The sequence below is a fragment of the Felis catus genome, chromosome C2, assembly GCF_018350175.1.
Source record: "Felis catus isolate Fca126 chromosome C2, F.catus_Fca126_mat1.0, whole genome shotgun sequence".
NCBI lineage: Eukaryota > Metazoa > Chordata > Mammalia > Carnivora > Felidae > Felis > Felis catus.
In genome coordinates, this window is record NC_058376.1 from 83,591,114 (window position 1) to 83,617,312 (window position 26,199).

The 26,199-nt window shown below is 41.9% G+C and overlaps 1 protein-coding gene across 2 annotated transcripts in view; it reads left to right on the forward strand.

The window, feature by feature from the left end:
- Positions 1-26,199, forward strand: part of KLHL6 (kelch like family member 6) — a 217,883-nt gene that overhangs the window by 115,214 nt on the left and 76,470 nt on the right. Inside the window, exon 9 of one of the 2 annotated variants that reach the window (XR_006585215.1) lies at positions 16,234-16,434. The exons of the other annotated variant lie outside the window; for it this stretch is intronic. The gene's annotated coding sequence lies outside the window, so the exon portion shown is untranslated. Of the gene's footprint in view, positions 1-16,233; positions 16,435-26,199 lie in introns of those variants that run through there. 2 annotated transcript variants of the gene reach the window in all.

The window sequence follows — 26,199 nt, forward strand, 5'->3', positions numbered from 1 at the left end:
AAATCTTGAGTGCATGAAGAAACCCATGAGACTGACTTTTGTAGGTAATAGTCTATTCTTTTATAACAAAAGTATAGTAATGGTAGCATCTATTGTGTAATTTCCCAGAAACATGGCACACAGCCAGAAATAGTAGATGAGACTGGGATAGTGACAAAACCAGTCTAGGAGGGAATGATGGGATTTTTTCATGATCAAAGTGCATCCTGGTAGAATGTTGCATTCCCAGAAAACTTCAACCTAGATACCTGGAGGAAAACAATACATTAGGCTTTGTTCTGGCTGAATCATAAATAGACATTGGTTGGAGGAAGTAATGGGGTTGGTCTTTGTGAAACAATGCCGCAAATGTTTATTGAGCACCTACTATATGCCAGACACAATTCTAGGCACTAGGGCTCTACATCCACAAATAAAACAAAGCTTCTGCTCTCAAAAGCTACCATTCTAGTGAAGAAAGGTCACAACAAAACAAGTATATAAGTACACCAAGTAGTGATAAATGCTGGAAAAGCAGGGTAAAGGGTACACCTGCTACTTTAAACAGGGTTAGCAGATGTGCTTTCTGATAGAGACAGTTATGTAGAAATTTGGGTGAAGAGAAACTGCGATGGCTGTGAATATCTGGAGGAAGCATGTTCCAAATGGAAGGAACAGAAAAAAAAAACAACCCAAAAAGCAAACAAAAAAACAAATAGAAGGAACAGCCAGTGCAAAGGCCCCGAGGCAGGAGGCTCAGTGTCTTCGAGAAACAGTAAAAAGGTCTGTGTGGTTGGAGTGAATTCTGAGCGATGATAAGGAGTCTCAAGGCCACTGTAAGCACTTTGTATATGATCAGGTAAGATGATTGGTCACAACACAAGTTTAGAAATACTAAAGATTCACCAATGTTACATACTCAAGCTTGTGGCTTACACATTCAACTGTGCTTCATTTACGGTGGCAGTTAGCAGCTAGGATCTGCTGAACGCACGGTTTTTGTGAATCCAGCAAACATTATGCTCTTTCTCCAAATCCTTGGTCTTTCTGATCCTGCCCTGTGCACTCACATCAAGGTGGGCTGGGCTGACTCTCGCAAATGCCTAGTTACCGGAGCCTGGGGGGTGGGGCTTGGGGAAAGCCACTCAAATAACTAAGATCTTTACCATTCCCTGCATAAATAAAAATGGCAGCACTCATGCATGGACATCCTGGTAAGAAGAAGACCACTGGTGATGATATTGGTGGGGCGGGTCAAGGGGGATGGAAATAAGAACTTTTAAAGTCAGTGGCCCCCAGAAAGCCTAGATGATATTTGAAAACCTCTCATCAGTAGCCCAAACTAATGTGGACTGTGATTCAGCACGTTTAAAAACAAATAAAAATCCTTAGTGGTTAAGTGCAAACCAACAATCTATTTAAAAATCTCTGTAAAATGTGTGGCAATTCACATTTTAGAAGTTAGATGCTAAAAGCATTCTTTCCAGATGACTTTAGAGATTGTGTCTTCCCAGACGGTGGCTGGAATCTTCAGTAGGAACCAAAGCTGGAGATGAGGTGCATTAGACTGTTCCAGTGTTGTCACCAGCCTCCCTGACTCCCAAGGGGAGATATCATAGAGGCTGGGTTTTGCTGGCCTTTGTAACTACAGCATCTTACATAGAACCTGTCGCCTGGCAGAAATAACGTACGGGGTCGGGTCCTGAGGAGTTGTCACCACAGCCGTTACCACCACCATAATGGATCACCTCCCAGACACTGTACACACATTAGAAGTTTTTATTAAAACCACTGATATCTTTTGTTTGGACTGTGCAATATTTCTAAAAATTGGCAACACTGGGGGGCACCTGGGCAGCTCAGTTGGTTAAGCATCCAACTTCGGCTCAGGTCATGATCTTGTGGTTCATGAATTCAAGCCTGGCATCAGGCCCTCTGCTGTCAGCGTGGAACCCACTTTGAATCCCCTGTCCCCCTCTCTCTTTGCCCCTTCTTCGCCTGCTCTCTCTCTCAAAAATAAATAAACATTTTTTAAAAATTGGCAATACTGGGGCCATATTTCTACTTAACAAGTGTCTGGAACAGAACAGGGGATGTTCTCTTTAGAAAGGGGCTGTGTTTTCTAGTTTACCAGACTCCACTGACCCGCTTGGCCCCAGAGGCATTTGAATTTGTAGTTTCTGACATATACTATCTTGTTTAACCCTTGCACCGACTCTGTGAAGTAAATTGGTGCTTTATGGATGTGAAAACAGGCTCAGAGATGTTGAGTAACTTCTCAGGGTCAGGGCTGGACACAGGTCTGTGAGTTTCCGAAGCTGGTGATGCTTCTGCTATGCCCACTGCTGCTTGTGAGGAGGGGCCATATTGAATGCAGTGATGACATGGGACCCATGTAACTCCATGATTGTTTGATTTGAGGATTTAGATCATGTATGTCACAATTCCAGAGTCACCCTGAAAAATATAGAAATCCTTATGGCTAACACACTATGTGGTCTGTGCAAAGCCAGAGACCTCTAACAAAATAACAAGGGATTGGAGATGACTTTTAAGTTGACTTCCAGCCCTGATGGACCTCCCTGCGGAGGAAGGACTGCACTTTTAAAAGGTGTCCACTTGGGGGCGAAATATGATAATGAATTCCTTAGTTACACCGTAGTGATGAGGCACGGCCAAAGACTCCCAGGGTTTATTGTCTCAAAAGGAAAGGTCAGATGGGAACTGCCAAGCCCCAAGTCTCTGTCCTCTCCTTCTAGTTCTCTGCCAGGCGTCCTGCCTCAGAATGAGCTCCCAGAGCGACCATGGCCTGTTCTCTCCTGAAGTCAATGAATCTAACACAATATTGATTGTAAGATGCCTCTTTATTTTAGACTACTCTAACAAAGGAAATATGTTACAATGCTTCAATGATAGAATTTCACACTGATTGCTCACACCAGCTTTTCTTTGCTTTGAAATTTCTTTTCTGTGTCTTCAGAGAAATGGCTGTTTACCCTGCCCTTCACTTGTATTCCTTAACCTAAAATTGGCAATCTTTAGCACATATTCTCAGTACTAAAGCATAACAGCATCATTTCCTTAGGTGTTTTACAGCAGTTGCTTGTTGCTCTGCAAGAAAAATGTGGGAGTGGGGTCAATCTCCCTCTAATGAATATTGATTTCCCTAATATAAAACGTATGTCCCAATGCTCTATTTCCTTGCTTTTCTGGACACGGTAACTTTTTGTTTCCGTGCCAAATCATAGCATTATTATCTTGAAGTCATTTCTTAGAAAAGCCTAGTTGAGATATAATTGGCATACAACAAACTGTACATCTTTAAAGTGTACTATTTGGGGGCACCTGGCTGGCTCAGTCGGTGGAGTGTGCAACTCGTGAACTCACGGTTGTGGGTTCGAGCTCTACATTGAATGTAGAGATGATTTTTAAAAAATCTTTTAAAAAGTGTACTATTTGATGTTTTGACATGTGTATACTTTCATGAAACCATCATTACAAACAAGGTAATAAAACCATCCACCTTCAAAGGTTCTCCTGCCCCTTGGGACTCCCTCCCTCTCACCCATCCCCATCTCTCCATCAACCTGTACAGGCAGCCAGTGATCTGCTTTCTGTCAGTGAAGATCAGTTTGCATTTTCTAGAACTTTATATAAATGGAGTCATACAACTTGTATAAAAAAAAAAAAGCTTTGTTGAGATATTACATGGGACAAAATTCACCAGATGTAAGTGTACAATTCAGTGGGTTTTAGTCCATCTACAGAGCTGTGCAAACATCACCAAAATCTGATTGTAGAATATTTTCATCATCCTAAAAGAAACTTCATGCCTCTTTGCAGTCAGTCCCTGTTCTACCCCAGCCCTAAGCAACCACTATTCTACTTTTGCCTCCATATGTTTACCTTTTCTTGACATTCCATACATATGGAATGATATAATATGTTCTGGCTGGCTTTTTAGATTTAGCATAATGTTTTCAAGGTTCATGTATGTAGTTAACATATATCATGTTTCATTCCTTTTTTTTAATTTTAATTTTAAAATTTACATCCAAAATAGTTAGCATATAATGCAACAGTGATTTCAGTAGATTCCTTAATGCCCCATACCCATTTAGCCCATCCCCCCTCCCACAACCCCTCCAACAACCCTCTGTTTATTCTCCATATTTAAGAGTCTCTTATGTTTTTGTCCCCCTCCATGTTTTTATATTATTTTTGTTTCCCTTCCCTTATGTTCATCTGTTCTGTGTCTTAAAGTCCTCATATGAGTGAAGTCATATGATATTTGCCTTTCTCTGACTGACTAATTTCACTTAGCATAAAACCCTCTAGTTCCATCCACGTAGTTGCAAATGGCAAGATTTAATTCTTTTTGATTGCCGAGTCATACTCCATTTTATATATATACCACATCTTCTTTATCCATTCATCCATTGGTGGGCATTTGGGCTCTTTCCATACTTTGGCTATTGTTGATAGTGCTGCTATAAACATTGGGGTGCATGTGTCCCTTCAAAACAGCATACCTGTATCCCTTGGATAAATACCTAGTAGTGCAATTGCTGGGTCATAGGGCAGTTCTAGTTTTAATTTTTTGAGGAACCTCCACAGTGTTTTCCAGAGTGGCTGCACCAGCTTGCATTCCCACCAGCAATGCAAAAGAGATCCTTTCTCTCTGCATCCTCACTAACATCTGTTGTTGCCTGAGTTGTTAATGTTAGCCATTCTGACAGGTGTCAGGTGGTATCTCATGGTGGTTTTGACTTGTATTTCCCTGATGATGAGCAATGTTGAGCATTTTTTCATGTGTCGGTTGGCCATCTGGTTGTCTTCTTTGGAGAAGTGTCTATTCATGTCTGGTGCCATTTTTTCACTGGATTACTTGTTTTTTGGGGTGTTGAGTTGGATGTGTTCTTTATAAGATTTTGGATACTAACCCTTTATCTGATATGTCGTTTGCAAATATCTTTTCCCATTCTGTCTGTTGCCTTTTAGTTTTGCTTATTGTTTTCCTTCACTGTGCAGAAGCTTTTTATTTTGATGAGGTCCCAGTAGTTCATTTTTGCTTTTGTTTCCCTTGCCTCCGGAGACGTGTTGAGTAAGAAGTTGCCATGGCCAAGGTCAAAGAGGTTTTTGCCTGCTTTCTCCTCGAGGATTTTGATGGCTTCCTGTCTTACATTGAGGTCTTTCATCCATTTTGGGTTTATTTTTGTGTATGGTGTAAGGAAGTGGTCCAGTTTCATTCTTCTGCATGTCGTTGTCCAGTTTTCTAGCACCACTTGCTGAAGAGAAATGGATATTCTTTCCTGCTTTGTCAAAGATTAGTTGGCCAGACGTTTGTGGGTCCATTTCTGGGTTCTCTATTCTGTTCCATTGATCTGAGTGTCTGTTTTTGTGCCAGTACCATACTGTCTTGATGATTACAGCTTTGTAGTATAGCTTGAAGTCTGGGATTGTGATGCCTCCTGCTTTTGTTTTTGTTTTTGTTTTTTTTTCAAGATTGCTTTGGCTATTTGGGGTCTTTTCTGGTTCCATACAAATTTTAGGATTGTTTGTTCTAGCTCTGTGAAGAATGCTGGTGTTATTTTGATAGGGATTGCATTGAATATGTAGATTGCTTTGGGTAGTGTTGACATTTTAACAATATTTGTTCTTCCTATCCAGGAACATGGAATCTTTTTCCATTTTTTTGTGTCTTCTTCAATTTCTTTCATAAGCTTTCTGTAGTTTTCAGTGCACAGATTTTTCACCTCTTTGGTTAGATTTATTCCTATGTATTTTATGGTTTTTGGTACAATTGTAAATGGGATCAATTCCTTGATTTCTCTTTCTGTTGCTTCATTCTTGGTGTATAGGAATGCAACCGATTTCTGTGCATTGATTTTATATCCTGTCAGTTTGCAGAATTCATGAATCAGTTCTAGCACTTTTTTGGTGGAATCTTTTGGGTTTTCCATATAGAATATCATGTCGTCTGCGAAGAGTGAAAGTTTGACCTCCTCCTGGACGATTTGGATGCCTTTTATTTCTTTGTGTTGTCTGATTGCAGAGGCTAAGACTTCCAATACTATGTTGAATAACAGTGCCAAGAGTGGACATCCTTGTCTTGTTCCTGACGTTAGGGGGAAAGCTCTCAGTTTTTCCCCATTGAGGATGATATTAGTGTTGGGTCTTTCATATATGGCTTTTATGATCTCGAGGTATGATCCTTCTATCCCTACTATCTTGAGGGTTTTTATCAAGAAAGGATGCTGTATTTTGTCAAATGCTTTCTCTGCATCTATTGAAAGGATGATATGGTTCTTGTCCTTTCTTTTATTGATGTGATGAATCATGTTAAATTGTTTTGTGGATATTGAACCAGTCCTGCATCCCAGGTGTAAATCCCACTTGGTTGTGGAGAATAATTTTTTTAATGTATTGTTGGAGCCAGTTGGCTAATATCTTGTTGAGGATTTTTGCATTCATGTTCACCAGGGAAATTGGTCTATAGTTCTCCTTTTTAGTGGGGTCTCTGTCTGGTTTTGGAATCAAGGTAATGCTGGTGTCATAGAAAGAGTTTGGAAGTTTTCCTTCCATTTCTATTTTTTGGAACAGTTTCAAGAGAATAGGTGTTAACTCTTCCTTAAATGTTTGGTCGAAATCCCCTGAAAAGCCATCTGGCCCTGGACTCTTGTTTTTTTGGGAGATTTTTGATTACTAATTCGATTTCCTTACTGGTTATGGGCCTGTTCAACTTTTCTATTTCTTTCTGTTTCAGTTTTGGTAGTGTATATGTTTCTAGGAATTTGTCCATTTCTTCAAGATTGTCCATTTTATTGGCATATAATTGCTCACAATATTCTCCTATTATTGTTTTTATTTCTTCTGTGTTGGTTGTGATCTCTCCTCTTTCATTCTTGATTTTATTATGTGGATCCATTTTCTTTTTGATCAAACTAGCTAGTGGTTTATCAATTTTGTTAATTCTTTCAAAGAACCAGCTTCTGGTTTCATTGATCTGTTCTACTGTTTTTTGGTTTAGATAGCATTAATTTCTGCTCTAATCTTTATTATTTCCTGTCTTCTGCTGGTTTTGGGTTTTATTTGCTGTTCTTTTTCCAGCTCCTTAAGGCATAAGGTTGTGTATCTGAGATCTTTCTTCCTTCTTTAGGAAGGCCTGGATTGCTATATACTTTCCTCTTATGACCGCCTTGGCTGCATTCCAGAGGTTTTGGGTTGTGGTGTTATCATTTTCTTTGACTTCCATATACTTTTTAATTTCCTCTTTAACTTCTTGGTTAGCCCATTCATTCTTTAGTAGGATGTTCTTCAGTCTCCAAGTATTTGTTACCTTTCCAAATTTTTTCTTGTGGTTGATTTCGAGTTTTATAGTGTTGTGGTCTGAAAGTATGAACGGTATGATCTCGATCTTTTTGTACTTACTTAGGGCTGATTTGTGTCCCAGTATATAGTCTATTCTGGAGAACATTCCATGTGCACTGGAGAAGAATGTATATTCTGCTGCTTCGGAATGAAATGTTCTGAATATATCTGTTAAGTCCATCTGGTCCAGTGTGTCATTCAAAGCCATTGTTTCCTTGTTGAGTTGTTGTTTAGATGATGTGTCCATTGTTGTGAGTGGGGTGTTGAAGTCCCCTACTCTTATGGTATTCATATCAATGAGTTTCTTTATGTTTGTGATTAATTGATTTATATATTTGGGTGCTTTCATATTTGGCACATAAATGTTTACAATTATTAGGTCTTCTTGGTGGATAGACCCCTTGATTATGATATAATGCCCTTCTGTATCTCTTGTTACAGAAAGTACTTTATTTTAAAGTCTAGATTGTCTGACAAGAGTATGGCTACTCTGGCTTTCTTTTGTTGACCATTAGCATGATAGATGGTTTTCCATCCTCTTACTTTTAATCTGAAGGTGTCTTTAGGTCTAAAGTGGGTCTCTTGTAAACAGCGTATAGATGGATCTTGTTTTCTTATCCATTCTGTTACCCTATGTCTTTTGATTGGAGAATTTAGTCCATTGACGTTTAGAGGAGTAATCAAAGTGATGAATTTATTGCCATTATGTTGCTTGTAGATTTGGAGTTTCTGGTGGTGTTCTCTGGTCCTTTCTAGTCTTTGTTACTTTTGTTCTTTACTTATGTTGTTTTTTTCACCTTTTCTCCCTTCAGAGAGTCCCCCTTAAAATTTCTTGCAGGGCTGGTTTAGTGGTCACAAACTCCTTTAATTTTTGCTTGGGAAATTTTTATCTCTCCTATTTTGAATGACAGCCTTGCTGGATAAAGAATTCTTGGCTGCATATTTTTCTGATTCAGCACACTGAATATATCCCACCTCTCCTTTCTGGCCTGCCAAGTTTCTGTGGATAGGTCCGCTGCAAATCTGATCTGTCTTCCTTTGTAGGTTAAGGACTTTTTTCCCTTCCTGCTTTCATGATTCTTTCCTTGCCTGAGTATTTTGTGAATTTCACTATGATATGCCTTGTTGATGAGCGGTTTTTGTTGAATCTAATGGGAGTCCTCTGTGCTTCTTGAATTTTGATGTCTGTGTCTTTCCCCAGGTTAGGAAAGTTTTCTGCTATGATTTGCTCACATAACCCTTCTACCCCTATTTCTCTCTCTTCCTCTTCTGGGACCCCTATGATTCTGATGTTATTCCTTTTTAATGAGACACTAATTTCTCTAATTCTTAAATTGTGCTCTTTTGCCTTAATCTCCCTCTTTTTTTCTGCTTCATTATTCCCCATAAGTTTATCCTCTATATCGCTGATTCTCCGTTCTTTTTCATCCATCCTTGCCACTGTGGCCTCCATTCGAGATTGCAGCTCAGTTATAGCATTTTTTATTTCATCTTGACTAGATTTTACTTCTTTTATCTCCACAGAAAGGGATTCTAATCTATTTTTGACTCCAGCTAGTATTCTTACTATCATGATTATAAATTCTGGTTCAGACATCTTGCTTGTGTCTGTGTTGATTAAGTCCTTGGTTGTCATTTCTTCCTGCTCTTTCTTTTGGGGTGAATCCCTTTGTTTCATCATTTTGAAGGGAGAAAAGTAATTAATGAGGAAAAAAATTAAAATTATATTAAAAATTAAAAATTAAAAACAAATACACACACACACACATTTGAATAAATGATGCTAAATCCTAGGTGTGTTTTGGTCTGGGTGTTGAAAGGGGCCTGATAGATTAGAGAAAAAAGGGGAAAGAAAAAAAAAGGAAATCGTTTGAAAATTTGAAAAAAATGAATACACTGAAGTAGACTAAAATGAAGTGATGGAAATAAAATAGAATTTGAAAAAATTTGCAGGAAAGTAAAAAATATAGCAGAAAAAATTAAAGAAAATATTTTTAATAAAAACTGAAAATAAAAATGAATTTTTTCTCTTTCTGTATTCAAGAAAAAGAAAATAAACGAAAAAAGGAAAAAGAAAAAAAAAGAAAATTTAATAGATGGACCAGCGAACGGACTGAAATACGACTGAAATTACTTCGTTTTCCCCTAGAAGTCAAACTATGAAGTGCTTTATAGTCCATAAACTAATCAGGTTGAGATATTTGTGTTCCTGAAGAGCGAGGTTGGCCCAGTTGGGCAGGGCTTAGTGTAACTGCTCCGTTCTCCACTAGATGGCTCTGCTTAGCTTACTGGGATAGATTCTTGTGGTGCTTGTAGGTGCGTTTGCTCATGCGTGGGAGCGGTGAAAATGCTACCGGTCTCTAGTATGGAAACTCTACCAGTCGCTCAGCTACCGGTCTCTAGTATGGAAACTCTTATCCTGGATCAGCAGTCGCACACCTGTTCTTTGTCTCCAGCTTCTGTCTACTCCCCGCTTTTACACAGTCCGTGACCGAGCCCCAGGGAGCTCCTCCCTCCTGAGTTTTGTCTCAGATGCGGCTGTTTTTCCCAACCCTTTACTTCTGAGGGACTGCGGCTTTGACCCGTTCTGCCCCTCTGCAGGAGAATCTCACCGAGCAATGGCCAGGTGCCGGCCGCACCCAGGAACATTTGTGGGTTTGTGCTGCTGCCGATGCCCACAGACTGTGGCTGGGTGCCAGCTCCCCCAAGAAAAAATTCACGAGATGGTATAGCAGCAGCGTTTCAGGGATTATGGAAAATCACAACACACATCTGGCACCAGGCTTCACCCTTAATGACCTTGTTCCAGCACCGGTGAATGTGGTTGTCTCCTGGGTCAACTGGGGCCTTGCCCTTGGGGGACCCACACGGCCTCCACCAGGTGTCCTCCCAGCAGGGGAACCATCTCTCCCCGTGTGGCCTGAAGAACCCCAGACCCCACTCTGCTCCTGGGGATTCGCCCTTCCCACCAGAGCACCGCCAGGTATGGGGCTGCAGAGTTGCAGCCTTTGCGCTCCCCTTGTTTACGGTCTTAATGGAATTTAAACCTTCTCCTTTCTCCTTTCTCCCTTTTTAGTTCAGTCCCTGAGGCTGCTTCCACTTTCTCTCCAGCTGCTTTTGGGGAGGGGTGCTTTTCCCATATTCTCCTCACTGTCTCTGTCCTCTCTCCGCACGCAAAGCACCTCCCTGCCCTCCGCGGCTTCTTTCTCCTCAAATTCACCTCTCCGTGCCATGTTCCTGCTGAATTCTGTGGTTCAGGGTATGCAGATTGTTGTGTTAATCCTCAGATCAGTTTTCTAGGTGTGCAGGATGGCTTAGTGTTGGTCTGGCTGTATTTCATGGACGTGAGACACACAAAAAACTTCTATGCTGTTCTGTCTTCTTGGCTCCTCCTTCATTCCTTTTTTTTTTTTAAAGTTTATTTATTTTGAGAGTGAGAGCATGAGCTGGGGAGGGGCAGAGAGAGAGAGAGAGAGAGAATGTGGCAGGCTCTGTGCTGTCAGAGTGACGTGAGGCTTGATCTCACCAACTGTGAGAGCGTGACCTGAGTCAAAATCAAGAGTTGGATGAGGCGTCCTGTCTGTAGCCATGCTGAACTGATCTGCCCAGGAAGTGGATCCTCCAGCCCTCAAGTCTTCAGATGACCACAGCCCCAGATATTGGCTTTACTGGACTCTCAGGAAAGACCCACCTAGAACCACTTAGCTGAGCCACTCGCAGAAACCATAAGATAATAAATGTTTGTTGTTTTAAGCTATGAAGATTTAGGGAACTTACAGCAAGAGATTACAATATATGGAGTGAAATGTGGAGGGCAGCGGAGAAACTGGCTCAGGGAAACTGGCTTCCACTGCCTTCCTCCGGATGTGACTCAGGGACATCTGCAGTAACGCCCAGAGGCTCCTCTTTAGGGTGGTCATTCAACACGATCCCCTGATGCCCAGAGCAGGCAGTGAGGACAAGGAATGGCAGTCTTGCTGAAAGGCTGTAAGGGAGGAATGGAGAAGACTTGCCCTTGACCACCTACCATGGGAACAGAAGGGTTGAGTCTCCAGGGGCTGTGGCCTCAGTGTCCCAGACAAAGCCGGGCCGGCAGGGCTGTGGTGGGTGAAGGGTAGTGGCCAGGGACCCCAGAGCCACCCACTGGGAGGCCAGGGGTGAGGCCGGGCTCTGAGGCCTCTGGCAGCCATGGAGCACTCAGGGCCTGGGGCTGGCAGGGCTGGGGGACAATGTGGGAACTGGGAGACCTGACAGCCAGTTCCAGCCACTCCACAGTAAGTGGCACCTGGGGTAAAGTGATGACCAGGCACTGGTGGCTGCTTTCCTCTCCCTCCTGGGGGCCCTGCCGCAGGGGGACGGGGTCTTCAGCCTGGCGCAGGGCTGGCACAGAGGACCTCTCACACACTTGGCCACACATTGACTGCATTATTTCAGGGTCCTCTGGGCCATTTCCTGCCTCCAGGAAGGATCTGTCTGAGCCTGGAAAGAGAATCCACCCTCCCAGCGCTGACAATATCCAGATACCCCCTCCCTGCTGGGGACTGTCAGCACACAGGGTACCCCAGGTGAGGGTGGAGGACACCCTCAGTTTAGTCCAGAGTTTTCCATACTCCTTAGAGATGCCAACATCACGTCCACACAGACTACATTTCTAAAAGGAAAACTGTTTGTGGAACAATATTACCCTTACAGGTATGATGTCCTCATCTGATCTATGCTATTATTCTATTCTACTTTATTCTATTGTGTTCTATTCTATCCCATTCCATTCTGGGACACAGAGGAGGAGAGGGGCTGTGGAGGTGGTGGGGTCACCCGCAATCCCCTCACAACAAGACCCTTCGAGGGACAGTTTCTTCTGACACAGCCCGCAGCTGCTCTGGGTGAGCCCTCACTCGTCTCCCCCTTGGGCCCTGGGACCTGTGGCAGCAGTGACTATACCCTATTCACCCAGCATCCCCCGCGGCTCCTGGAAGGAGCTCAGAATTCTCAGGACCCGCAAGCCTTGGAGAATGTCCTTCAGTCAAAGCTGGAAATGTGGGGGCCGAAAGTGCAGCTCACAGGATGAGTTTTGCTATATCTTTGTCATTTGCATATTTAATCCCTTCCTCCTGGATCCACTGGCCGTGGGCTCCTAGGGATCTTAGGTACTATAGCGGTGACAGTACTATGGAGACCCCAGAATCTTGGGCTCAGGGTCTGGCAGGTCATATGAGTGAATAAAGGAAAGACCCTCTGTCCAGTGGCAGGAGCAGGGGCTTTGGAGTCAGTGAGACCGAGTGCAGTTCTGACTTTGCCACTCACTCGCTAGCTGTGTGATCTCGGGAAAGCCACTTAACTTCTCTGAGCATCAGTTTATCTCTAAGATGGGGGGTGATACTACCTATTTGCAGGGTTGGGGTGAGGATCCACACTAACTAGAGGGTCTCAGGACCACTCTGGATACTTCAGGTGTGCTGTCATTACTGAGTTTTGGGGGAGATTAGGCTGCTATTGTTTTCATCCTAGACAAAAAGGAAATACTCATAAACACCCAGGGGAGGAAGCTGGTTATGTTTGTCATGAACAGCCTTAGTAATAAAAGGAGAGGAAAAACACACTCAGACACACACACACATACACACACACACACGCACATGCACACACACAAACCAAGAACGTGGGCCCTTGCCAAGCATTTATCCTGGTTGCAAAGGATAGTTGCATCCTTGAAAAATGAACGGAGTGACTCTGATCCTGGCCAGTGTCTGTCCAGCAGTCCGTAGGGAAGACATAACTCTGGTCTCTGGTGGAACTCACAGTCCTCATGCCAGAATAAACACCAAGGGTGCTGATAGAGAAGGACCAGATGAATGAGAATGGTGGGGCATGAAAACTCATGCTGGTAAGACCTGGGGAGCATTCTCTGTTTCCTAGGCAGACCTGTTTCATCACTGTGCAACAGGAAATTCAGCGTTTGGGCTTAATGTTTTAAGTACTAACACTGTCAATTTGCTTTAACTAATTGAATAACATCTCTTAACTAGTGAATATGATAGGAAATTTAAATTATCTTGATCATTTTCAGGGGCACCTGGGTGGCTCAGTCAGTTAAGCGTCCGACTTCAGCTCAGGTCCTGATCTCTTGGTTCGTGAGTTCGAGCCCTGTGTCGGGGTCTGTGCTGACAGCTCAGAGCTTGGAGACTGTTTAAGATTCTGTGTCTCCCCTCTGTCTATTCCCCTCCCCCACTCGCGCTCTGTGTCTCTCCCCGAAATAAATAAACATAAAAAAAATTAGAAAACACATTTTCAGTGAATTAATTGAAACATCATGACTAGGTTACTTTCCTCTAAATTTGTGTTTTCCGTAATTGTCCACTAGATGGCGGGATGAGACCACACTAGATATCACTAGCTCAGCGGCTGCTCTCACACAGTTTTAAAGTGAGGAAAACTATATTTTGGTTCCTTCTAATTTTTTTTTTCCTTTCAGAAAATAAAGGTAAACAATTTATGCACAACTTTTTAAGGACCCTCTCTAACACTTAAAGGGAGGTTTGCCGTTTCCCTGTCTGAAGCTCTAACCTCAGGTATTTTCCTCTTTGAGCAACAAACAGTTGATGGCACCAGTTAGTAATGAGTGAAAGCTTACCCTGAACCGCGTGCTGTGCTAGGAGCTTCATCTCATTTATGCTGCACAGGGAGACTAGAAGGTGTCACTTCCATTTTGTTAAAAAAACTCTATCATTTTGTTGCATGGACGTTGTGTAGGTAAGAGCTCTGATAGGAGAATTTCAAGTGTGACTTCATCAGCCAAATGAAGAATCTGTCTAGTGAACATGACCTCCAGAAACAGACCACACTCTTGGGTGCCATTCCTGGCAGTGACAGCAATGTGTCTTCTTGCACAAAGAAGGAAGAAACATCTGGATAAATGCATCAGCACAAAGCCAGTCCAGAAACAAAAAGCAGAAGCTATAGGACAGAGGAGCCTGTAATTATAATCACTAGAAGCAAAAGGGTTCCTTCCTTTCCAATCTGATCAAGTATCCAAATGAGTAGGTCCTAGGGCCCTTTCTTCAGCATCTACCAGGTGCCAGGCATGGTGCTAGGTGCTTTATTTATGATTTAATCCTCATTTACTCCTTTTTTTATTTTTTATTAAAAATTTTTTTTTGATGTTTATTTATATTTGGGAGAGAGAAAGAGTGCCAGTGCGTGAGCAGGAGAGGGGCAGAGAGAGAAGGAGATGCAGAATCTGAAGGAAGCTCCAGGCTCTGAGCTGTCAGCACAGAGCCCAACTCGGAACTTGAACCCACTGACCACGAGATCATGACATGAGCTAAAGTTGGACGCTTAACCAACTGAGCCACCCAGGCGCCCTGACTCCTTTTTTTTTTGAACAATTATCTATTTATTTTTGAGAGAGAGAGAGAGTGCTTGTGCGTGCACACACACAAACAGTGGAGGGGGCAGAGAGAGAGGGAGACAGAGAATCCCAAGTAGCCTCCATGCTGTCAGAGCAGAGCCCAATGCAAGTCTGTAACTCACAAATGGAGAGATCATGACCTGAGTTGAAATCAAGAGTTAGATACTTAGGGACCCCTGGGTGGCTCGGTTGGTTAAGCAGCCAACTTTGCCTCAGGTCATGATCTCACGGGTTCGTGAGTTCAAGCCCTGTGTCAGGCTTCTGTGTTGACATGACAGCTCAGAGCCTAGAGCCTGCTTTGGATTCTGTGTCTCCCTCTCTCTCTGCCTCTCCCCCACTCACACTCTGTCTCTATCTCAAGAATAAGTAAATGTTAACAAATTTTTTTTAATAAAATCTTGACTGAGGCCAGTGTTATGTCACTGTTTTTCATCTCTCTCGTATTCTAACCATCCTCAAATATTCGGTTCCAATCCCAGCCTTCAGTCAAGCTACCTCTTTAACAAATTCAGCCAGAATCAGTACCACAGACTTGATCTTGTTTCCTGCTCTAAAATAATACAATTCATTCACCAAATATTATTGATTTCCTGCTCTGAGCCACGCATAATTATAGGTGCTTAAGATAGAACCATGAACCAGACACACTCCCAGCCTTTAGTAGATTCTTATCCTAACAGATGAGATGAGAAAAAACTATGATAATGTAGAGTGAGAAGGTGATAGTGATATTTACACAAGATTTTACAGGAGCTGTAGAGACATCTAATTTAGCTAGTTGTTGGGAGTGGGGGCAGACGCTGGCTATGTTAAGTGTGCACAGTTTGAGCAGAATTTTGAGAAAAGCAAGGGAAGGGATCAGGAGGGAGCAAGTATGTCCTGGGCTCAGGGGAACAGCCTGGAGCAGGGAACAGAGGTGGGTGGGAGATGCCCACTGTCCCAGGAGTTCTGAGGCAGGGCTGGGCCAACGATGATAGGTTTATAGAATGATAGAATCAGCTAGAACCTTAAAGGCCATCCAACTCTTCCCCATCTTTTACAGAGGAAAGAACAAAGGCCCAGAGCTGTGAAGTGATTTGTTACAGGCCTAAGGCTTTGGAAAGTTAGAATGGAAATCGAGATGTCCTGACTCTCACTGATTTCACTGTTCTTTTCCCTGATCGTGATGTTTTGGGCCTGTATTGGTGCATATCTGAAATTCTATTTGCTGGCTATTAAATGAAACACAAAATGAAGCTGGTGTTATAAAATACTGAGATTCCCTAGTGTTTCAATTCTGGAACTAACCTACTGGAGAACCTCGAGCTGGTCACTTCTTCTCTCAGGGTCTCAGTTTCATTATGTGTCGAAGAACTGGGATAGATTTTTATGACCCCTTCGCAGTCTAAAATTATTCTATAAATGTATGTCTATTTCTAGAATATTTTACCATGTGGTCTTTGGTCTAATCACACCTTGCTTTTCGTTTCTGCTAGAAATGAAACAACGTTTGTAAGACTGTCAATTCATTCACGTCCTCAAGGGGCTAAATAGCCAGTGTGTAAATGGAAAGTGCACCAGGACAGCAAGGAGAAGGGGAATCAATGTGGGCTGGAGACGTCCTGGAGACGGTGAAATCTGAACTGTCCTCTGTAAGAGGTGAGGGCTTGGCCAGGAAGACAGAGGGCTGTTCCAGGAAGAAGGAAACATGAGCAGCGTCTAGGAGTTCTGGCCACATGTGGGCCTTGTGTGAACCGTGCTGCTGAGGCAGGGGCTGGATGGGGAGTGAAGGAGGTGGTGGTGGTGGGAGGGGCAGATGGAGAAGATGGTTGTCCTGCCGGGCTACACTGTAGACTTGATGCAGGAGCCCAGGGGAAGGTGCAGGAGATTCATTTGGCCTGCAGGGCAGACAACTCTCCAGGAACCCTTTTCATTAGCACAGAATGGGCCCTGAGGGCTCTGACTTAGGAGAAGAGTTTCTTAGTTCGACATCTTTCTTCTGTTTTGATTAGGTGTTCTGTAATTACACAATAAATTCTAGAACTGTAAATGATAGCAACATGGACAATGCAGACCCATACAGTGATCATGTTGAAACCAGTGATTTTTTAAGCATTAATTTAAAAAACCGATTAAGGGGCGCCTGGGTGGCTCAGTCGGTTGAGCGGCGACTTCGGCTCAGGTCATGATCTCACAGTCCGTGAGTTCGAGCCCCACATCGGGCTCTGTGCTGACAGCTCAGAGCCTGGAGCCTGTTTCAGATTCTGTGTCTCCCTCTCTCTGACCCTCCCCCTTTCATGCTCTGTCTCTCTCTGTCTCAAAAATAAACGTTAAAAAAAAGTTTTTTTTTAAATAAAAAAAAATAAAAAACTGATTAATATAAACACTTCCTTGTTTTTAGGAGGCTCACTGTTGAAAGTCTTGCTCACTTGCTCCTGTCATTGGTTCCTTTCCTTCTCTTTTTGTGTCTCATTTTCTGCCTTTGTGATCATTGGACTTGGTCTTATATTCCTTTTTTTCTTTTCCTTTTTTTTAAATTTAAATTTTAGTTGGGGCACCTGTGTGGCTCAGTTGGTTAAGCGTCCAGCTTTGGCTCAGGTTGTGATCTCATGGTTCATGAGTTTGAGCCCCGCATCGGGCTCTGTGCTGACAGCTCAGAGCCTGGAGTCTCATTCGGATTCTGTTTCTCCCTCTCTCTGCGCTCCTCCCCTGTTTGTGCTCTGTCTCTCTCTCTTTCTCAAAAATAAATAAACATTAAAAAAATTTTTTTTTAATTTAAATTTTAGCTAACAAACAGTGCAATATTGGTTTCAGGAGTAGACTTCAGTGATTCATCCCTTACATACAACACCCAATGCTCATCCCAACAAGTGCCGTCCTTAATGACCATCACCCATTTAGCCCATCCCCCCACCCACAACTCTCTGTCAACCCTCAGATTGTTCTCTATTGTTGAGAGTCTTTTGTGGTTTGTTTCCCTCTCTCCTCTTTTTTACCCACTTCCCATAAGTTCATCTGTTTTGTTTCTTAAATTCCACATATGAGTGAAATCATATAGTTGTCTTTCTCTGACTGACTTATTTCGCTTAGCATAATACACTCTAGCTCCATCCACGTCATTGCAAATGTCAAATTTTCATTCTTTTTGATGACTGATTAATATTCCATTGAATATGTACCACACCTTCTTTATCCATTCATCAGCCAATGGACATATGGGCTCCCTCCATAGTTTAGCTACTGTTGAGAATGCTGCTATAAACATTGGGGTACATGTACCCCTTCAAATCTGTATTTTTGTATCCTTTGGATAAATACCTAGTAGTGCAATTGCTGGATTGTAAGATACTTCTATTTTTAGTTTTTTGAGGAAACTCTATACTGTTCTCTAGAGTGGGTGCATTCCCGCCAACAGTGCACCAACAGTTGGCATTCCTACCAACAGTGCAAGAGGGTTCCTCTTTTTCTGCATCCTCACCAACACCTGTTGTTTCTTGTATTGTTAATTTTAGCATTCTGACAGGTGTGAAGCAATGACTTATTGTGGTTTTGATTTGTATTTCACTGATGATGAGTAATGTTGAGCATCTTTTCATGTGTCTGTTAGCCATCTGGATGTCTTTTCAAAAGTGTCTATTCATGTCCTCTGCCATTTCATAACTAGGTTACTTGTTTTGGGGGTGTTGAGTTTGATAAGTTCTTTATAGATTTTTGATACTAACCCTTTATCTGGTATGTCATTTGCAAATATCTTCTCTCATTCTGTCGGTTGCCTTTTAGTTTTGTTGATTGTTTCCTTTGCTGTGCAGAAGCTTTCTATCTTGATGAATCCCAATAGTTCATTTTTGCTTTTTTCCCCCCTTGTCTCCAGCAATTTGTCTAGCAAGAAGTCGCTGTGGGTGAGGTCAAAGAGGTTGCTGCCTGTTTTCTCCTCTAGGATTTTGATGGTTTCCCATGTTACATTTAGGTCTTTCATCCATTTGGAATTTACTCTTGTGTATGGTGTAAGAAAGTGGTCCAGTTTCATTCTTCTACATGTCACCGTCCAGTTTTCCCAACACTATTTGTTGAAGAGACTGTGTGTTTTCCATTGGGTATTCTTTCCTGCTTTGTCAAAGATTAGTTGACCATATAGCTGTTGGTCATTTTCTGGGTTCTCTATTCTGTTCCATTGATCTATGTGTCTGTTTTTGTGCCAGTACCATACTGTCTTGATGACTACAGCTTTCTAATATAGCTTGGTGTCTGGAATCATGATGCCTTCAGTTTTGTTTTTCTTTTTCAGGATTGCTTTGGCTATTTAGGGTCTTTTGTTGTTCCATACAAATTTTAGGAGTGTTTGTTTTAGCTGTGTGAGAAATGCTGGTCGTATTTGGATAGGGATTGCGTTAAATGTGTAGATTGCTTCAGATAGTTTTAGAATGTTTAGAACAAAAATTTTATTTAACAATGTTTGTTCTTCCAATCCATAATCACAGAATGCTTTTCCATTTCTTTGTGTCCTTTCAATTTCTTTCATAAGTGTTCTATAGTTTTCAGACAGATGTTTTATTTCTTTGGTTTGGTTTATTCCTAGATATCTAATTGTTTTTGGTGCAGTTGCAAATGGGATCAAGTCTTTGATTTCTTTTTCTGTTGTTTTGTTTTGGTGTATAGAAATGCAACAGATTTCTGCATGTTGATTTTATATCCTGCGACTTTGCTGAATTCATGTATTAGTTCCAGCAATTTTTTGGTGGAGTCTTTCAAGTTTTCTACAGAATATCAGTCTTATATTTCTAACTTTTTTTTTTTTTTTTACATAATAAACTACTTCAAATGCTCTTTGGAAGTGGGTAGGATATAAATAAATAATTACAATTTCTCTAGATCTATTTTCTTCAATATCTTATTATACTAATAATTATAAAATAGCTCTTCATAGATGTAGCCCTTTTGGACAGAGGACCTGAAGTCCTTCATAAACCCATGTTATTAAACAAAATTCAAATTAGTTTACATTTGTATAGCATTTTAAGGATTAAAAAAGGTGGAGTTTTTCTTGGTGTCCATTATTTTAATTGAGCCCCAATCCTGACAGTAGCTCTTTCATCCCCAGTACCTAGCACAGTGCTTTGACATAGATTCTCCATAAATGCTTATTGAAAAACATGAATGATTGAATTAAGTCAAAATAATTCTGTGAGCCAGAATATGTTCTAGTCATTATTCCTGTTTTACTGAAGAGGAAGCAGTGGTGTGGAGTCAGGACCATCTCGAGAGAGCCAATAGCATATATTTCTTCCCAGTTCAACTACCACTTAATGACTTCACCCCAGCAGCTTGAAAGTGGCCTTGGCAGGAATATTTACACCAATGAAATCAACAAATATTGTAAGTCAGCACCCTTTCCAACCCCCCCCCCCTCCATCCCTTGAGAGCAAGTTTTTACGCATTGGCCAGTGATGAGGGAACAACAGGCAAGTTGAGGGCAAAGCACAAATGAGCACCCAGCAACCTCTCCCCCCAGGTGGCATATGTGTGACATTCCTCAGGCACTCCTGGCTGGCTGCTCAGGAACAAAGGAAAGGGGAAAAACGTGGTTAACTGATAGGGATCACAGACACTCAGGACAGGAGTCTCCATCAGTTTGCAACTGTTTCAATGATTTATAAGAAAAAAGCAATCTTATCAATAGAAAAACCTCCAGAAACCTATAGACTTAATTTCCTCGGACCCTAGCATCACCCTCCCCTCTATAGGATAGAAAATCTTACATAGTCAATTACTCCTCACAGTTATAATGCAGCTCTTTCTGCCCACAGGTCCTGTCCTCGTGGTATAATAAAACCACCTTTTTGCACTGAAAACATCTCAAGAATTCTTTCTTGGCCATTGGCCAAGACAGCACACCACAGAAATCTCAGTTCTTACTAATTCAGTGACTCAACTGAGGTTAGGCTGTGGGCTAAGCAGTCAACTCCAATATCATACATCTGATGCTAATATAACATTTTATGCTAACTACACTGGAATTAAAATAAAAAAAAATAAGGAGGTCAGCTCCACATTCTAAGAAGAGAGACCATTAGGGAAACTGATGAGTCAAGGACAAGGGAGTAGCTAGCCAATGTCTGACTTTACAGCAGAGTTCTGTGACAGGGTCTGCACAGCAAGGTCACAGACAAGCAGGTTAGAGACAGGAGCCTGCAACAAGCACTCACCTGTGTATGCCTAGGATTTAAGGAACCTGGCCTGACTGTCAGAGTCACAGTGCAGCACACCTAAATCCAAACGCAGAACGATGTTGAGTGAGAGAGAGGTTCCTGGCATACCATGGAATACTACAGATGGGAACTATTGGAAAAACTATCGTTGGTTCAACACACAGGGGAGAATTGTGTTGGCAGTCCTTCCCAGCAAGAGTATCCAAGTAACTAAATAATCTTCAATAAAGAAAAACATGCTGAAATCATCAATGTGCTCTCATCTCGATTACGTAGAAGTAAAAGTAGATCCAGTACAAAAATTCTCATGGGTGAAAAACATGACTGTTTAATATTCCAGAAATGTTTAGAAGAGCCTGCTGCCTTTTCTACACCCATTTTCATCTTTATGGACCAGAAGGCAATCTATTATTCTACTAATTAATCCTCTGACTCCCAAGAAAATGTGTAGGGGCTGAGGGCATGCTGCTCCAAAATGTGCCACTTTGGCATAAAGATTCCTTTGAATTAAAAGTCGTAAATACTCAGCAGATGCAGGAAAAGCTCTCTGCCTCCCCCATAACTGCCTAAATTTATTCTGGAAGGCAGAGCCTGCAACAGGAAGGAAGAGAGCTAGTAACAAGAGACTCCCTTTACTTAAAGAACCTATCTGCATAATAGGGCAACCTGTTCTAAACATCTCCTTGCACCTTCTTGCTAAAGAGCTTTCTCCCCTTTGTGTCCTCAGACCCTCCCCCTATCCTAAGCTTTTCTAAGCTTCCTGTTGCCTCCTTGTTTTTGGAATCTCATGTCTGTGTGGATTCCTCCTGTGACCCGATTAAATTGGATTTTCTCCTGTTAATCTATCTCATGTCAAGTTGATTCTAAGTCCAGCAAGAAGGACCATAGGGTGGAAGGTCTTCCTTCTCAACAGGAGGGATACTGTTCACTGTTTCTAACACTGCTTTGCTCTAAATTTGCAGCATCAGTGAGGTGTTGTCATTGTGATTTGGACCATTTGACCAATCAGGACTAAAAAAATTATATTGCTTCAGGTTACTTGCATGTTACTTGTACTTTACTGACTTTTAAGAAGTGTTAGTATAATAAGAATATCTCAATGTGCAAAAAATACTTAACCAACAGTTTATTTTTAAAAACATATACACTATCTCAGTTAAGAAATGGGCAGAAGACATGAATAGGTACTTTTCTAAAGAAGACATCCAGATGGCTAACAGACACATGAAAAGACGTTCAACATCACTCATCATCAGGGAAATACAAATCAATATCACAATGAGATACCACCTCATACCTGTCAGAATGATTAAAATTAACAATGCAAGAAACAGCAGGTGTTGATGAGGATGCAGAGAAAGGCAAATCTTTTTGCACTGTTTTGCTGGGAATGCAAACTGGTGCAGCCACTCTAGATAACAATATGGAGGTTCCTCAAAAATTAAAAATAGAACCACCCTATGATCCAGCAATTGCATTATTAGGTATTTACTCCAAAGATACAAAAATACAGATTCAAAGGGGTACATGTCCACCAATGTTTATACCAGCATCAACAATAGCTAAACTATGGAGACAGCCCAAAAGATCATCAACTGATGAATGAATAAAGAAGATGTGGCATGTACACAGACACACAGACACACAGATACACACACACACACACACACACACACACACACACACACACACTGAAATGGAATATTACTCAGCCATCAAAAAGAATGAAATCTTGTCATTTGCAATGACATGGTTGGAGCTAGAATGTATTAAGCTAAGTGATATAAGTCAATCAGAGAAAGACAAATACCATATGATTTCATTCACATGTGGAATTTAAAAAACAAAACAGATGAGTATATTGGAAAGTGGGTGGAAAGAGATGAAAGGGAAATAAACCATAAAAGACTCTTAATGATAGAGAACAAACAGGAGGTAGGTTGGAATGGGTTAGATGGGTGATGGGTAATAAGGAGGGCACTTTTTGTGGGGAACACTTGGTGTTGTATGTAAGTGATGAATCACTGAAGTCTACTCTTAAAGCTGAAAAATAAAAACAAAAAACAAAACCAACCAACGAACAAAAATATCCACTATAAATTCCAGACAGACTTATAACTGCCATTTGGAATTGTTTTGAGTGGGATTTGAACCACATATCCTCCACAGTGAGTACTTAGTAATTATTAACTACCAAGAAAATGGACATAGAGAATGATATTCTAGTTGTCTCTTAAATATCAGCACAATCAAGCCTAATTAAGTACAAAATTTCTAACACAAATGACTGCATCTGGGCCAAGCATGTAGCACCCCCCCACCCACCACTGTAGCATAGCCAATAACTATTTTCTGAACATTTCCATGCTCTATATTTTTCTTCTTTTCCTCTGTACCACCCCATCACAGGACCCAAGTCATTTTGCTCACTTTAGATAGCTCTGGCAAGGCTGGTGAGTTGTCTTTTAAAATATAAGTGAGGGGCACCTGGGTGGCTCAGTTGGTTGAGTGTCTGACACTTGATTTTGGCTCAGGTCATGATCCCAGAGTTGTGGGATTGAGTCACGAGTTAGCTCCATGCTAAGCATGTAGCCTGCTTGAGATTCAATCTCTCTCTCTCTCTCTCTCTCTCTCTCTCTCTCTCTCTCTCTCTCCCTCCCTTTGCCCCCTTCCCCACTCATGCATGCTCTCTCTCTCTCTAAAGTAAAATAAAATAAAATAAAATAAAAGTGATAACCAGACAGCATTCAAGATCATCCCTCCACAAATGTCACTCATTCACTCAATTTGGATATGCCCTCCTGAGTAGGAGGAGGAGGTGGAGTGAGAGGCAGCCCCTTGGAACTTGCACAGAACCCCATAGGGCCCTGGGAGTGTGCAGCAGGTGTCAGATCTGCAGGTGGGGAGGGGAGAAGGAATGCTGAGCGATCCACTGTCAGGGAGTGGTACTGAGTCACTGTCACAGGGGCTGTCTGAGCATTGGCAGCATGGAGGGAAAACCTGTGCCAACCTCACTCCCACCCCCAATCCTCTCCCCGAATCCTTCCCCCAGTGAGGCTCACCCTATCAGCTCTCCTGGGCCAAGGAAGGGCCCAGAGAGCAGGGCCTGCCTCCAAGACTGTCCCCATCCCTGTGAGGCCCCTAATGAGAGGTAGATGAGCACATGAGAGATGCCCTTGTGCATTGATGTGGAAGGAGATGATCACTAGGGTCAGGGGGTGGGGGAGACTTCCCCAGTGCAGAGGAGGAGAGAAAGGAACAAGATGGATTCTGAGAATGGCCTGGGGATGAGAACTGCTGTGTGCCATCAGTTCCCTTCATCTTCCAGTTCTGGGTGTACCTACAATGGTTTCATCTGCCCGCCGAGGTCCTGGAACTGAGGGAGAATGCTGAATGGTGCCAAACACAGGGGCAGAGGCAAGAGCTTTAGGAAAGGCGCTAGAGTGCCTCCAGTGTCTGTGTTGAGCCTCGATGGCATCTCGGGAGCAGTACACCAGGGCCATTGTGTTGCTTCATCTTCTTGGAATGAAAGTTTGAACATTTGAAGAGTGTGGGATGCTTTAAGCAAAAACTCAACTTGATTGGCAGTTAATACGTATTCGCTCTGTGGCAGGCATTGTGGGAGGTTCTGCAAGGGAACTGGAGATGAGCAGGACATGGTTTCTGTCCTCAAGAGGTCTGAGGACTAAGAGTAGGGAAAGCAGATCCACACAAATTTGTTTACTGAGGAACAGATCACCAGAAGAAGCCAGGGGAAAGTACTTAGAATGTAGAAATTGAGGTAGCATAAATAATTTAGAGGTAATTTTATCTTTCTTTTGCCATCCTTGAACAAGAGTCAAGAATTGTTCTACTTTGGTGCTGCAAGATTAAAAATAAAAGATACAAAGCAGTAAAATTGAGGTTTACTGTGGCTTCCTAGGGGATCCTCATCAGTTTATGTTCATAACTTTTGAACCTGCCACTTTCATGTTTAATACTGATGATTTGAAGTGTTTTGAATATCAGATTGATTAAAAAATTTTTTTTAATTTACATCCAAGTTATTTAGTATATAGTGCCACAGTGATTTCAGGAATATATTCCTTAATGCCCCTTACCCATTTAGCCCATGCTCCATCCCACAACCTCTCCAGTAACCCTCTGTTTGTTCTCCATATTTAAGAGTCTCTTATGTTTTGCTCCCTCCCTGTTTTTATATTATTTTTGCTTCCCTGCTCTTATGTTCATCTGTTTTGTATCTTAAAATCCTCATATGAGTTAAGTCATATGATATATCTCTTTCTCTGACTAATTTCGTTTGGCATAATACCCTCTAGTTCCATCCACATAGTTGCAAATGACATTTAATTCTTTTTGATTGCCGAGTAATACTCCATTGTATATATATACCACATCTTCTTTATCTATTCATACATCGATGGACATTTGGGCTCTTTCCATACTTTGGCTATTGTTGATAGTGTTGCTATAAACATTGGGGTGCATGTGCCCCTTCGAAACAGCACACCTGTATCCCTTGGATAAATACCTAGTAGTGCAATTGCAGGGTCATAGGATAGTTCTAGTTTTAATTTTTTGAGGAACCTCCCTGTTTTCCAGAGTGGCTGCACCAGTTTGCATTCCCATCAGCTGTGCAAAAGAGATCCTCCTTCTCCACATCCTTGCAAACATCTGTTGTTGCCTGAGTTGTTAACGTTAGCCATTCTGACAGGTGTGAGATGATGTCTCATGGTGGTTTTGATTTGTGTTTCCCTGATGATGAGTGATGTGGAGCATTTTTTTCGGGTGTCGGTTGGCTGTCTGGATGTCTTCTTTGGAGAAGTGTCTATTCATGTCTTTAGCTCATTTTCTAATTTTCTAATATTTGTTTTTTGGGTGTTGAGTTTGATAAGTTCTTTACAGATTTTGGATACTAACCCTTTATCTGATATGTCATTTGCAAATATGTTCTCCCATTCTGTTGGTTGCCTTTTAGTTTTGCTGATTGCCTTCTTCACTGTGCAAAAGATTTTTATTTTGATGAGGTCCCAGTAGTTCATTTTTGCTTTTGTTTCCCTTGCTTCCGGAGACGTGTTGAGTAAGAAGTTGCTGCGGCCAAGATCAAAGAAGTTTTTGCCTGCTTTCTTCTCAAGGATTTTGATGGCTTCCTGTCTCACATTGAGGTCTTTCATCCATTTTGAGTTTATTTTTGTGTATGGTGTAAGAAAGTGGTCCAGGTTCATTCTTCTGCATGTCGCTGTCCAGTTTTCCCAG